Genomic DNA, 12,984 nt, shown 5'->3' with positions numbered 1-12,984 from the left:
ATTAAATTGCAAAGGCAAAAGAGTGAGGGGTCAAAGGGGAAAATCTCAACCTTAATTGGGGAACAGGAAGGGAATTGGGAACATGTAAATGCAAATGTACATTTTAGGGTTGTGGAACTGGAAGCAGGCAGGACCCTGGAGTGGGGTTGGTGTTAGGCCTAGAGAGGCCTAGAGACCACCCACTCCCGTCTGCCTGGGGACCAAGGCCCCGCCCCTTATTTCCACCTGGACATTCCTTATGCAAAACTTATGACTTTAAATGTCAATTTTCAGTTTTTGAAGCACTCTGCCTTGCTGTCCATGTAAAGTTTGTCAACTGGTTTACCTTAGTTACCCTTTCCTGGGACACTTGGAAGGATTGAAGAGGGTTTTCTTGCCTGCACCACCCACCCTGGCAGTCAGCGCTTGGGCTGAGGTGGGGGGTTATATGCTGAGGTGAGAAGCTTCTAGGATGTGCTCGCTACGGCAGCACACCTACTAAAATTGGATCGATACAGAGAAGATTAGCATGGCCCCTGCGCAAAGGAAACTTACGGTTCTGCGATGTTGGCCCCGACGGCGGCGAATGCCACCGTCCCGTGCGCGGGAGCGCACGGCCGCCTGCCTACCGTTTTCCTAGACCTAGCCCCACAGCCCTGCCTAAAATTGGATTAAACGATGCCCTCTAAGTATTTATCCCGAATAAATGTAGTGAAAAATGGGACGCAAGGCCGTTTGCAGCCATACAAATGAGACAAATAAGACACACGTGTCAATCAAAGGGTACACAGACGACCGGTTAAAGGGCCAGTGTTGATTTCTCCCATCAGAGCTTTTATGAACATGCTTTTTATGCCAATTGTCTATCTGTAATTGTAATAAATGTTCATTTGTTTGTTGTTTATTAAAGCATGGCTTTATTTCAACCAGCTTTTATAGTGTGTTCATTTATTAATTGTTTATTAAAGCATGGCTTTATTTCAACCAGCTTTTATGGTGATTTTTGTCCTTCACAAAAACAGACAGTATTTAAGCAACTAATGTTTATTTTTATTAAAGGCAATTGTTTTTATAAGAAAACTATACATACTGAAGTGGTTGCTGAGAGGAGGAGAGACTGGAAGAGGGGACCACTTAACACACAATGGGACAGAGCGGTTGCGCTTTAAACACAAAATACACCGATTTACACTTCAAATTTCAGTACATTATTTATATCACAGCAACCCAAGGGTCTTGCAAAGATACCTACGTTTTCAGATTTTAATTTGATGCATTATTTCGAACGTGAGAGGCCTCTTTAGGAGACTGTGTTTTCCATTAATTCCTATGGGAAACGATGGCGGTTACACTTTAAACATAAAGTTTGTATATTTACGCTTCGAATATCGCTACAGCATTTATATCACAGCTACCCAAGGGTCTTACGAAGATAACTACGTTTTCAGATTTTAATTTGATGCATTATTTCGAACGTGAGAGGCCTCTTTAGGAGGCTACACAATCTGTGCCCATTCATTTCAATGCATTCTTATGGAAATCGCAGTTACACTTTAAACATAAAGTTTGTATATTTACGCTTCGAATTTCGCTACAGCATTTACATCACAGCCACCCAAGGGTCTTACGAAGATAACTACGTTTTCAGATTTTAATATTATGCATTATTCCGAATTTGAGAGGTCTCGTTAGGAGACTGTGTTTTCCATTCATTCCTATGGGAAACGATGGCGGTTACACTTTAAACATAAAGTTTGTATATTTACGCTTTGAATATCGCTACAGCATTTATATCACAGCTACCCAAGGGTCTTACGAAGATAACTACGTTTTCAGATTTTAATCTTATGCATTTTTCCAAACGCGAGAGCTTTCGTTAGGAGGCTACACAATCTGTGCCCATTCATCTCAATGCATTCTTATGGAAATAACAGTTACACTTCAAACATCAAATTTGTATATTTACGCTTCGAATTTCGCTACAGCATTTATATCACAGCTACCCAAGGGTCTTACGAAGATAACTACGTTTTCAGATTTTAATTTGATGCATTATTTCGAACGTGAGAGGCCTCTTTAGGAGGCTACACAATCTGTGCCCATTCATTTCAATGCATTCTTATGGAAATCGCAGTTACACTTTAAACATAAAGTTTGTATATTTACGCTTCGAATTTCGCTACAGCGTTTACATCACAGCCACCCAAGGGTCTTACGAAGATAACTACGTTTTCAGATTTTAATATTATGCATTATTCCGATTTTGAGAGGTCTCGTTAGGAGACTGTGTTTTCCATTCATTCCTATGGGAAACGATCGCAGTTCCACTTTAAACATACAATTTGTATATTTACGCTTCGAATTTCGCTACAACATTTATATCACAGCTATCCAAGGGTCTTACGAAGATAACTACGTTTTCAGATTTTAATATCATGCATTTTTCCAAACGTGAGAGCTTTCGTTAGGAGGCTACACAATCTGTGCCCATTCATTTCAATGCATTCGCGGTTACACTTTAAACATAAAGTTCGTATATTTACACTTCGAATTTCGCTACAGCATTTACATCACTGCTAAAGTTGTCCGACCACAGACAAAAAACATAACTTACGTGTTGTTTAGATATGAGGAACTTTTACTGTGAGCCGTGAAAAGTAGAGTGTCTAGAGCGGGAGAGACGACAGTAAACTTCAACTCTAAACTTCGCGCTGGGGAATTCAGCCAATCACGGACCAGAATGTAATAGAACAAGCCAATGAAAACATGCAAGGTTTGTTGTAAAGGCGGGACATGCAAATAAGACAAGCCAATGACGGGCCAGACAAATGAGACACAGATAAGACACAGGTAAAGAGCATAAGCCGATCCCGGAAGCGCAAGGATGACACGCAAATTCGTGAAGCGTTCCATATTTTGGTTAGGGTTTGGTTAAGGGTTAGGGTTGTGGGTCCGAAAGCAGACAGGACCCTAAAATTAGGCCTAAGGTCACTGAAAACATGGTCAAGGTCCCCCCTCATCTACCTTTCTGCCTTCTAATGACAAACCAGGCAAAGAGGCTTAGGGTTGGGGCTAGGGCTGAGGAACCCAAAGCAGGCAGGACCATAGAGTGGGTATCGAACGAGGCCTAGGGTTGCTGAATAGACATCCACCGTCAGCAATGTGCCTCCTTCACATTTCAGTGAAAGTTAAATCCAGGAGGACAAGGGGCTCTACGTGGGTTGGGTTTACTGTACCTGATGGCCCCTCACCCTCGGTTCCATGGTGTAATGGTTAGCACTCTGGACTTTGAATCCAGCGATCCGAGTTCAAATCTCGGTGGAACCTCCGCTTGGCCTTGGCAGCAGCGTTTTACGGCTTTTCGGTTACTCGCTGCCACAAACTTCACTGCACCTGGCAGGTGCTCTTATTCTCACACTGCAATTGCCACCTCTGGAAAACCTGTGAGCAGCCCTCCATCAGGCAGTGCAAGCATTGGTGGTTCAGTGGTAGAATTCTCGCCTGCCACGCGGGAGGCCCGGGTTCGATTCCCGGCCAATGCATCTCTAGACTTTTCCTGCTGCCATTCCAACATAAAGGTCAGGGTTTAAGCCAAAAGGCTGAAGCATCTCCCCGTCGGGGAATCGAACCCCGGTCTCCCGCGTGACAGGCGGGGATACTCACCACTATACTAACGAGGAAGACCCTGTGCGTTCACAGGACTCTCTGCTCCACCTTCCTGAAGCTTCCACTTCAGGGCTTAGGCTGCTTGTCTTCAGGTGCTTCAACATTTAGGGTAAAGTGAGGGGAAGATGTTATTTATTGTGCTTAAAGTGCTAAAAGATCAACCAAACATAGTAAAAACCAGTGTAATAACATAATAGTAACAGTGTAATAACAAAGTAATAACAGTGTAATAACAAAGTAATAACAGTGTAATAACAAAGTAATAACAGTGTAGAAAAATCAAATAATGAGGAAAAAATTAAATTGCAAAGGCAAAAGAGTGAGGGGTCAAAGGGGAAAATCTCAACCTTAATTGGGGAACAGGAAGGGAATTGGGAACATGTAAATGCAAATGTACATTTTAGGGTTGTGGAACTGGAAGCAGGCAGGACCCTGGAGTGGGGTTGGTGTTAGGCCTAGAGAGGCCTAGAGACCACCCACTCCCGTCTGCCTGGGGACCAAGGCCCCGCCCCTTATTTCCACCTGGACATTCCTTATGCAAAACTTATGACTTTAAATGTCAATTTTCAGTTTTTGAAGCACTCTGCCTTGCTGTCCATGTAAAGTTTGTCAACTGGTTTACCTTAGTTACCCTTTCCTGGGACACTTGGAAGGATTGAAGAGGGTTTTCTTGCCTGCACCACCCACCCTGGCAGTCAGCGCTTGGGCTGAGGTGGGGGGTTATATGCTGAGGTGAGAAGCTTCTAGGATGTGCTCGCTACGGCAGCACACCTACTAAAATTGGATCGATACAGAGAAGATTAGCATGGCCCCTGCGCAAAGGAAGGGAAAGGTTCTTCCAGGTGGACGGCCCTGCGCCCGCACGGGCCCTTGCCAGGCGCGTGCGGAGGTGGCCATCTGGTGGCGAGGTCAGTACATCTGCTAGGCCTCGTGTGTGAAAAATCGGGCCGAAAATGTCTCTCGTTATATTTTTCCCGATTTTTGCACTAAAAAATTGGAACTTTTTTGGAACAATACCCCCTTTCCCCCTCCTTTCACCATCATATGTCACTCAAACGCTGTTGTTGGACGTCACCCCCGAGCACATGGCTACTTACCATATGACGAATTAAAGGCACCAGCGCGCATTTAAAGCAACGAGGCCTGTTTTTTAAAAGGTACATTTATATTTGCATGGTTTTAGCCTTATGAATGGCTCAAAGTTTAAAAAGTAAAGTTAAACATTGATATTATGACTTGTGTCTGCATTTAAATAAACAAAATATTTACTAGTATTGTTGTTTTGGAGTTATTTGCATGGTTTTAGCCTTATGAATGGCTCCAGGTTTAAAAAGTAAAGTTAATAAGTATGTAAATAGACAAAGACAAGGTTGTAATCAATGAAATGTTTATTAAAAATGTATAACAGAGCAATAATAATAGATAATAATAGTGATAATAATAAAAATATAACAATAATAATAATACAAATATAACAATTATAATAAAAATATGCTATAAATAAATGTTAAATAATAATTACTTAGTCTGTCTTTTTTCAGCCAGCCACAGCTCCACAGTCTTCCCTTCATAAAGAGCACAGAAGTGCTCTCCCCTATACTGGCTGTGGCCATAGTCCTTTTGCTGTGGCTGGCCACAGAGCTGGCAGATTCTTAGTTTATGTGGCTTCCTCTGCTTTGGTTCCTCAGGTCTGTCACACCTCTTTTTTAGGTTCCAGGCTGATGTCCTTGGCAGCTTCTGTAGGTCAACACCCTCACTAAGTTTTTCCCTGGTCCACTGCTGAACCGTGCGTCCAGCAGTGCGTCCACCGTGCGTCCACCACTCTTCCTCAGCGCAGAAGTATTGGCCCTTGATGTACGCGTGGCCCCCAGCCACCGTGCGCGCTTGGCCACAGATGTAGCAGGGGTCACCAGGCTTGTGCGGTGGCTTTCCCCTGCTACTTTCAAGGACCTTTTGGTCCTTTTCCGCATTTCTTTTTCTCTTGTAGAGAGTATTCCTGGTGGGTCTGCTGGGCCCCGCCACCGGCTCGGCTGGCTCTGCTGCTGGATCTGCTGCGGCCGGCTCTGGTGCTGCTGCGGCCGGCTCTGGTGCTGCTGCTGACTCTGCGGCTGGATCTGCTGCTGCGGTGGTGGCAGCTGGCTCTGGTGCTGGCTGCTGCTGCGCCTCCAGCCACTGTTGAGCCGTAGGCCCAGCTGGGCCAGCCTCCATATAGCAAAATGTGTACCCCTGGAAGGACGCATGGCCAGTTTCCAGGGTCCGCACATCACCGCAGAGCCAGCACGGGGACGACGGTTTGGAGGGAGAGGGAGACCGTCGAGGAGAGGAGCTGGAGGAGGACGACGTGCAGTCATAGGCCACTAAAATACAATACAGAAAGCTGTTAGTCAAGGTACATAGAAACATAGATACAGTTTAACAAAGTATATTTCTAACAAACCTAAAGAAGACTCCAGATGTTTGGTCTTTTGTGTTGCTTTTCTGCCTTCCATTCTGTCCAAATAAAATGGTTGAATGATTTGACAGTCTGTTTTTTGCCTTTTTAAAAGACCTTCTTGGGGGAGACACACCTACCAAGACACACCTACCAGTCCGGTCAAACCCCCATGTTCTCGCAGGACGGCACAGGAGGGCACCTCTATTGTTTTCATCAGCCCTTTCAGGAGGTGTGCAGGCACCCCCTGTTGGGAAGGAGCCTCGGCACCCCGTTGTTTTACACTGTCCATTTCAGACCCTAGTCTCTACCTTAGAGGTGGTCTTTGAACTTGTCCCTGGTTTGACCCCCTTGATGTCCCTGGTTTGACCCCCTTGATCCTTGTTTGAAGTGAGGAGAGGGAATGATGTATTGTGTGACTAACTTGTGGGGATTTAGTGATATCAGACACCTAGTCTAGATTTTTAAAGGTAGAAAAAAAAGCAGGAGAAAGCAAATTTAAAAAAAAAGAAAAGTTTATTTAGAACAATTAAAACAACAATATAATATTTATTAAACACAAACTATATACACAATATTTACAAACACGTACGTGCGCACACACACACACACAAGCGCACACACACACACACACACACACACACACACACACACAAAGTGTCCGCTCAGGGAGGGGGAGCTGCCCCATCACACACACACACACACACACACACACACACACACACAAAGTGTCCGCTCAGGGAGGGGGAGCTGCCCCATCACACACACACACACACACACACACACTGTCCACTCAAGGAGGGGGCGCTGCCTCATCCCTCAGCTTCATTTCTGCCAGCCACTGCTCCACAGTTCTCCCTCTCCCTTCGGCCCGGGAGCAGAAGGTCTCCTTCTTGTAGCGACTGTGGCCAAACTCCCTGGTTTTCGGTTGGCCACAGCGCCTGCAATTAAAGTGCGTGACCTTCTTTGGCTGCTTGAGGTATTCCCCCAGCTCCCGGGCACGGCGCTCTTTCTCCGCCTGGAGCTTGTGCCTCCAGGCGGTGCTCCTCGACACTGTTGGAGCAGTGGCGGCTGCGGCTGTGGAGGAGGTGGCACCAGCCTCTGCGCCGGCGGTGGCGTCAGCGCTGGCACCGGCGCTGGTTTGTGGGGTGGCTGCTGAGGAGGAGGAGGAGGCAGTGGAGGAGCTGGCCGTGATGAGGTCGTACAGTTCCGGGGCCAGCGGCCCTCTGATGGTGGCAGCCAGACCAGAGGCGTCGGCGGGCAGGTGGTGCTGGAGGGGCTGGTCTGGCTGCTCAGGCTGCTGCAGCAGAGTCCGTGGGGCAGGCAGGGGCTCCGCAGCAGTCTGGGGAGCGCTGGGCCCCGGAACCGCAATGGCGATGGTGTCCCTCATCATGGCTTTGCTCCTCTGGTTATGCCTTAAAAAAAACAAATGTAACAAATGCACATTAGTAACCATGGCGTGTCTCACACACACACACACACACACACACACACACACACACACACAGATCAGATGTGAGAGAAAGGATCAGGTCTTACCACTGCGTCAGGGTCCGCTGGTTGACCTCATACAGCTGGATGCGGGTGCTCGTCATGAGGGCCGGACAACTATAAACATTCTCACGAATGGTTTTATAGTCCCTCATGACGGCACCCCAGCGGTGTATGCGGACCCCGGCGATCGTCCTGCCCTCGCTGCAGTGGATGATGCTGAGGTCCAGCAGGACAGCCTCCACTAGCCTCGACGCATCAGGAAACTGCGCCGCTCCCGCCCCCTTGCCCAGGACCGCACTATATAGACAGAGAGAGAGAGAGAGAGAGTGTGTTTGTTTGAGTGAGTGAGTTAGTGAGTGACAGGACAAGACAAGAACCAAACAAAGCTTTGAAATGTATTGTGACTGCTTACCGCTTCACACTATCCACCCCTGGCGTGTGAGCGCGCCGCTGCTGGCTCGTGCGGAAACGTCCCTGGACGAGCCGGTCCTGGTGGCGGGGGGGGAATTTGACCGCCGCCTTGTCCCAATCAGACAACTTCAGCCAGAGAGTGATGATCTCTCTGGCTTGTCTGGGGGTGACGTAGCGGCGGTGGCGCAGTTCCACGAGGGCCTGGGCCAGGGCCACGACGTGCTGGTATCCGCCGCGGCCGTCTGGCCCGAGAACGTCCTCCTCCTCCTCGGCCTGCTGGACCTCCATCGGTTGGGATGGAAGGGGGCGGGTGAGGGTTGAGGAGGACTGGAGGAGAGCACCGTGGTGTTCGAGGAGACGAATCTCCTCTGGTTCCTCCTCCTCCTCCTCCTCGAACCCCTCATCGCTGGCAGCGGCCTCTTCCTCCTCGCCGGATGGTCCTGGGGCGTCGGGATCCTCCAGGTCCTGCTGCAGCACTTGGTCTGTCTGGGAGAAGAGGTACTCCACCCCAATGAGTTCCCCTGTAGGCACACACACACGCGCGCGCGCACACATACACACAGAGAGAGAGATGTTAAATGACAGACACCTCAGACAGGTGTTACACGACAGACACCTCAGACAGATTTACGACTTACCTGTGTACTCCCTGGGCCGTGTGTAGCTGTCGACCAGCGTGAGCCCAAGAAGCTCTTGGGTCAGCTGGTCGAAGCTGTGCTGCAGCTGGGCGCTGTAGCAACGCAGCGCCGACCTCTGTCCTCCCTCGACTGCCGCCCTGCCTCGATTCTCATTCCACCGCACCAGGCCCTCCAGCAGGTACACCTGAAAGTGTAGGTCACTTGCAGATTGCCCTAAGCAGAAACAAAGCAACACAGTTAATGTGAGGACAAATAGACACACACAAATACATAATCGAGTCTGTGTTTTAAACCACACGCGTGCTTACCTGGGATGAAGCGGCACAGGTGCAGGTGGAATGACTCGAGGGAAGTGGAGCCTCGTCCGCACCGGTAGACGGGGAGCCTCACCCCGCCCTTGGTGAGCTCACCCGTCTTGGTGTAGAGGTCCACTCCCGCAGGGTCCTGGATGCAGCCGAGGTGTCGGCGCTGCGTGCCCCAGATTTCCTCCATGCTGGCGCGGTCGATTAAAGGGACGCCCATGCTGTCCGTCACCTCCCAGAAGGCGTCCAGCACCTCCTGGAGAAGCCGCTCCGTCTCCGCCACACCCCTGGTGCGGCGCCGGCAGTGACGGGCGAGCTCCTTGGCGGACAGCTTGACCCCCTGGGCGTCCCTCCCCTCCTCGGACTGCTTGGCCTCTTTCAGGCGGGACACGTCTGCCGCGTCCCACTCAAAAATGGCGAAAGAGATCCTCGCCATGAAGAGGCCGTAGAGCTGGTGACTGTCGGTGGTCACCCCTCTGGCGAAACGCCGCATGAGGTGCCACACGTCCAGCCTGACGACCAGCTCGTGCCACTCGTGGAACAGCTGCGATGTTTTTGACTGTCCCGCGGTGGCACAGCAGTCCCGGTCCACGTACAAGACCTTCGGAGGGGCCTTTCCGGCTACGCGGTACCGCCTCATCAGTCCGGCCGCCATGTTGACCAGTCCGTCCCCCTCAGCTGCGGTGAGGACGGACATGAGCACCTGCCCGTGCTCATTCCCGACGTTGGTCACCCAGGCGGCCGTCCCGGCAGCACCGCCCGCAAGCTTGTTGGTGATCTGTGTGACACAGCAACACAAAAACATTTAGACGCATGACAAAACAAACGCTACGCTGGGTACACGGCACGCTGTGGTGGAGAACAAAACCTACCTTCTTGGTGGAGTCCATCTTGAGAAGATCACCAAAGATGGAAGTGACTCTGGCTTTCGTCTCGTCCAGCCTCGTCAAGGCTTCCCGGACGTAGACGCTGATAAGCCAGAGCACTGTGGGCACCGGGTGCATGGTTGGGAGCGACGCCGCCGCCAGCGGAGGCGCCGCGCCCGGTGCCCGAAGCTTGCGGAGCACGGAAAGGTACAGCATCGACCGCGCCATCCACTCTCTGGTGTGCTGCTCCACCAGAGAGGCACGGAGGCGAGACGCACTGTTGCCCAGAGTGCGCTCCTTCATCAAGCCTATCACAGCTCGGTCGCAGGACAGCCTGGGAGGGAAAAGAGGCAATCAGAGGTTACGGGAGAAAAACACAGAAATGCATTGCTGTTACTGTTACTGTTTACATTACTTACTTGTACGTGAGAACAGCTGGGAACTGCTCACGATGAGCAATGTCCAACTGTCCTAAGATGTCCTGCGACCAGCCTGACACCCTCTTGTGACAGGAGCTGCATTCCAGGTACTCCGTGCCCATGAAGTACCAGCCGCTCCTGTCCAAGACCCTCCGCACCGTCTTGTAGAGGCCAGCTCCCGCGAGCTTGCCCCCACAGGCGACGGTGGGGCACCGGAGGTGGTACGCCCACATTTTGTAGGGCACCCAGAGGAAAAAGGGCCTCTGAAAAAAGGGGTGGGCTGTGGCGGGTGGCTGGGTGTAGAGGGGCCGGGCGCCTGGTGGGTGCCACCACAGGCGAAGTTCAGCTGTGAGGACACCCTGCCCGTTGGGTGCCCTCCTGAACAGCGCCCGGCCCACCCAGTCGTGCTGCTCCTCGGGGAGGGTCAGCCTCCAGCCACGTGGTAGCAGCTGAAACACACAGCAGTCAGACTGTTAATGTACACACACACACACACACACACACAACAATACAAAAAGTAATCTCTGAGCATACCTGTGCGCCAGGGACTGGCCTCTCTCCAGAGGTGTTGCCAAGGGGACGTTCCGGTGGCTGGGAGAGAGAGAAGGGGGGCACGGCTGGTGGGGCATCCCTGTACGGGTCGACCTCCATGGCTGCCGCCATCATGTCGGCATCCGAAGGTCCGGCCTCGGGTGGATCCAGGGGTGGTTGTGCTGCCCGGGCTGCCTTCCGAGCAGCCACCAGGGCTGCCTTCTCTGCATCCCGGGCCAGCACATATTTTTTAAGGTCCACCATCCTAGATGACTGGACCTTCGGCACCACCCGCCTCACAAACTGTACATAGCTAAAAAGAGAACAGAAGTGCAATGGGTAAAGTAGTCACGCATGTGCACAGACACAGACACAGACACGCACGCGCACGCACACACACACACACACACACACACACAGACACACACACGCACGCACGCACGCACGCGCACACACACACACAGACACACACACGCACACGACTTACGTTTGCCGCTCCTGGTCCGTCGACTCGTACAGGGCCTTGTAGGTCATGTCTCCATGAACTCCGAACCCCACCAGCGTGTCGTCCAGGCCCCTCATGCTCTGGGGACTGCCCTCGACCATCCTACGCCTGTCGATGGCTGCCACCATCGGCGGGAACAGCCTGGCGTAGGAGACGAGGGCATCCTTCTGTAGCATGAGGGCATTCTGCTGACTACTGCCCCCCGCGTCTCTCTCCCCCTCGTGGGACACAACGATCCTTACTGCCCATCCCACGTCGTTCTCCAGCACCCACCGGAACGTCTGACCCCTGTACTGGCCGAACTGCAGCTCGCTCTCGGCCAGTACCTGCCGATGATCAGTGGGGTCACCTCCCTTGGCAATCACCCTGACTCCGGCCTCGAAGCGCACCAGCTCGGGGTTCTTCACTACCAGGACTGGAGCAGTGGCAGTGTCCCTGTTCTGGTCCCTGTCCCTGCTTTTCATGAAAGCCAGCGCCTCCTGAGATGGCCGCAAGGTCAGCTCGGAGGTCGCTGACTCGAAAGAAAAGTTGGGCTCCATTATCTAGAAAGACAAGAAATAAGATTTAAATCACTAAAGTGCTAATACACATGCACTGTTTACATCCTACTAATAGCCCATTAGTATACACAACAATACTGTTCCCATTCATCAACATACATTAAACATCAGGCGTCCTGTTCACACATTAAAACCATATTTACACTTCGAATTTCGACTCCAAACTGTAATAACTACATCTACGAAGTCTAAGGAAGATAGGCAGGTAGTCTGTTCAAAGACTAAATACATTATTAACTAAAACGACCCCATTCACGTCCTTGTTTTTAGCTTGCAAAATCACGGTTGGTCTGTTTACACATGTAAACCATATTTCCACTTCGAATTTCGACTCCACATCGTTGTGACACCATACCAAGGGTCTTATGAAGTGATCCATGTTGGCAGAACACATTTCTGAAGCATTTTCAGAGATCGTCAGATCATACACAGCAATGGCTACAGCAAACTCATTCATTCTCAATGCTTAGCATGCTAGCATAGCGATTTAAGTGCTAACGTATCTAGAGCATAATTAAACTTTACATTTCGACTCCACACAGTAGTAGCACAACATCCTAGGTCTAAAAAAGTAAACCCAGTAGTTGGAATATTATTTCAAACGCATTTCACCGCGATCAGGCATGACTTTGACAGGCTTAACTTTACCACGCTAACGTTAAATTGACTCGCTATTTCGCTGCTAACTGACTATTTTCTAATATATCAGCTACCTTTTAGCTGTAGCACATACATTTTACAAACAATAAAAGTTGGTCTTACCGTAAAATGTCAATATCTGTCTGTCGATATCGTAACGTTAGCACTCACGTCCAGTCAGAATGACATGAATGAATGACATTGAACTTCAACGTTCCCGCTGTACGTGTGAGGTAGGTGAGTCATGTGACGAGCCGTCCAATTACAGCAGAACAGCTCAAATGAAACAGGCCAATGGGAGCGGGTCAACACAACCCCATTGGCCTGTTTCATTTGAGCTTGAGCCTGCATGAGCCAATGATAGCCTCTGAAATCGATAGGCGGGACCATCTATGTGAAACACGGATATGGTGACGAGCGCTGTCCCGTAGGCGCAAGGATGACACGCAAATTCGTGAAGCGTTCCATATTTTGGTTAGGGTTTGGTTAAGGGTTAGGGTTGTGGGTCCGAAAGCAGACAGGACCCTAAAATTAGGCCTAAGG

The 12,984-nt window shown here is 50.3% G+C and overlaps 3 non-coding genes and 2 pseudogenes across 3 annotated transcripts; 4 read left to right on the top strand and 1 right to left on the bottom strand.

Annotated features, from left to right (window-relative positions):
• Positions 1-453: 453 nt before the first annotated feature.
• LOC143101399 (U6 spliceosomal RNA) lies at positions 454-527 on the top strand (annotated as a pseudogene).
• Positions 528-3,234: 2,707 nt separating this feature from the next.
• Positions 3,235-3,306, top strand: trnaq-uug (transfer RNA glutamine (anticodon UUG)). The gene has a single exon. It is a non-coding gene; the product is annotated as a tRNA-Gln (tRNA).
• A 144-nt stretch (positions 3,307-3,450) lies between these two features.
• Positions 3,451-3,521, top strand: trnag-gcc (transfer RNA glycine (anticodon GCC)). Its single transcript has one exon. It is a non-coding gene; the product is annotated as a tRNA-Gly (tRNA).
• Positions 3,522-3,587: 66 nt separating this feature from the next.
• trnad-guc (transfer RNA aspartic acid (anticodon GUC)) lies at positions 3,588-3,659 on the bottom strand. Its single transcript has one exon. It is a non-coding gene; the product is annotated as a tRNA-Asp (tRNA).
• Positions 3,660-4,395: 736 nt separating this feature from the next.
• On the top strand, positions 4,396-4,471 carry LOC143101404 (U6 spliceosomal RNA; annotated as a pseudogene).
• Positions 4,472-12,984: the final 8,513 nt, after the last annotated feature.

This window comes from Alosa pseudoharengus, unplaced genomic scaffold, assembly GCF_046254945.1.
Source record: "Alosa pseudoharengus isolate Yale_2024_CS ecotype anadromous, Long Island Sound unplaced genomic scaffold, YU_APseudo_1.1 YU_APseudo_1.1_scf_346, whole genome shotgun sequence".
Lineage (NCBI taxonomy): Eukaryota > Metazoa > Chordata > Actinopteri > Clupeiformes > Clupeidae > Alosa > Alosa pseudoharengus.
The sequence above is the reverse complement of the archived record's forward strand: the minus strand, read 5'-3'. Positions and strand labels throughout refer to the sequence as shown.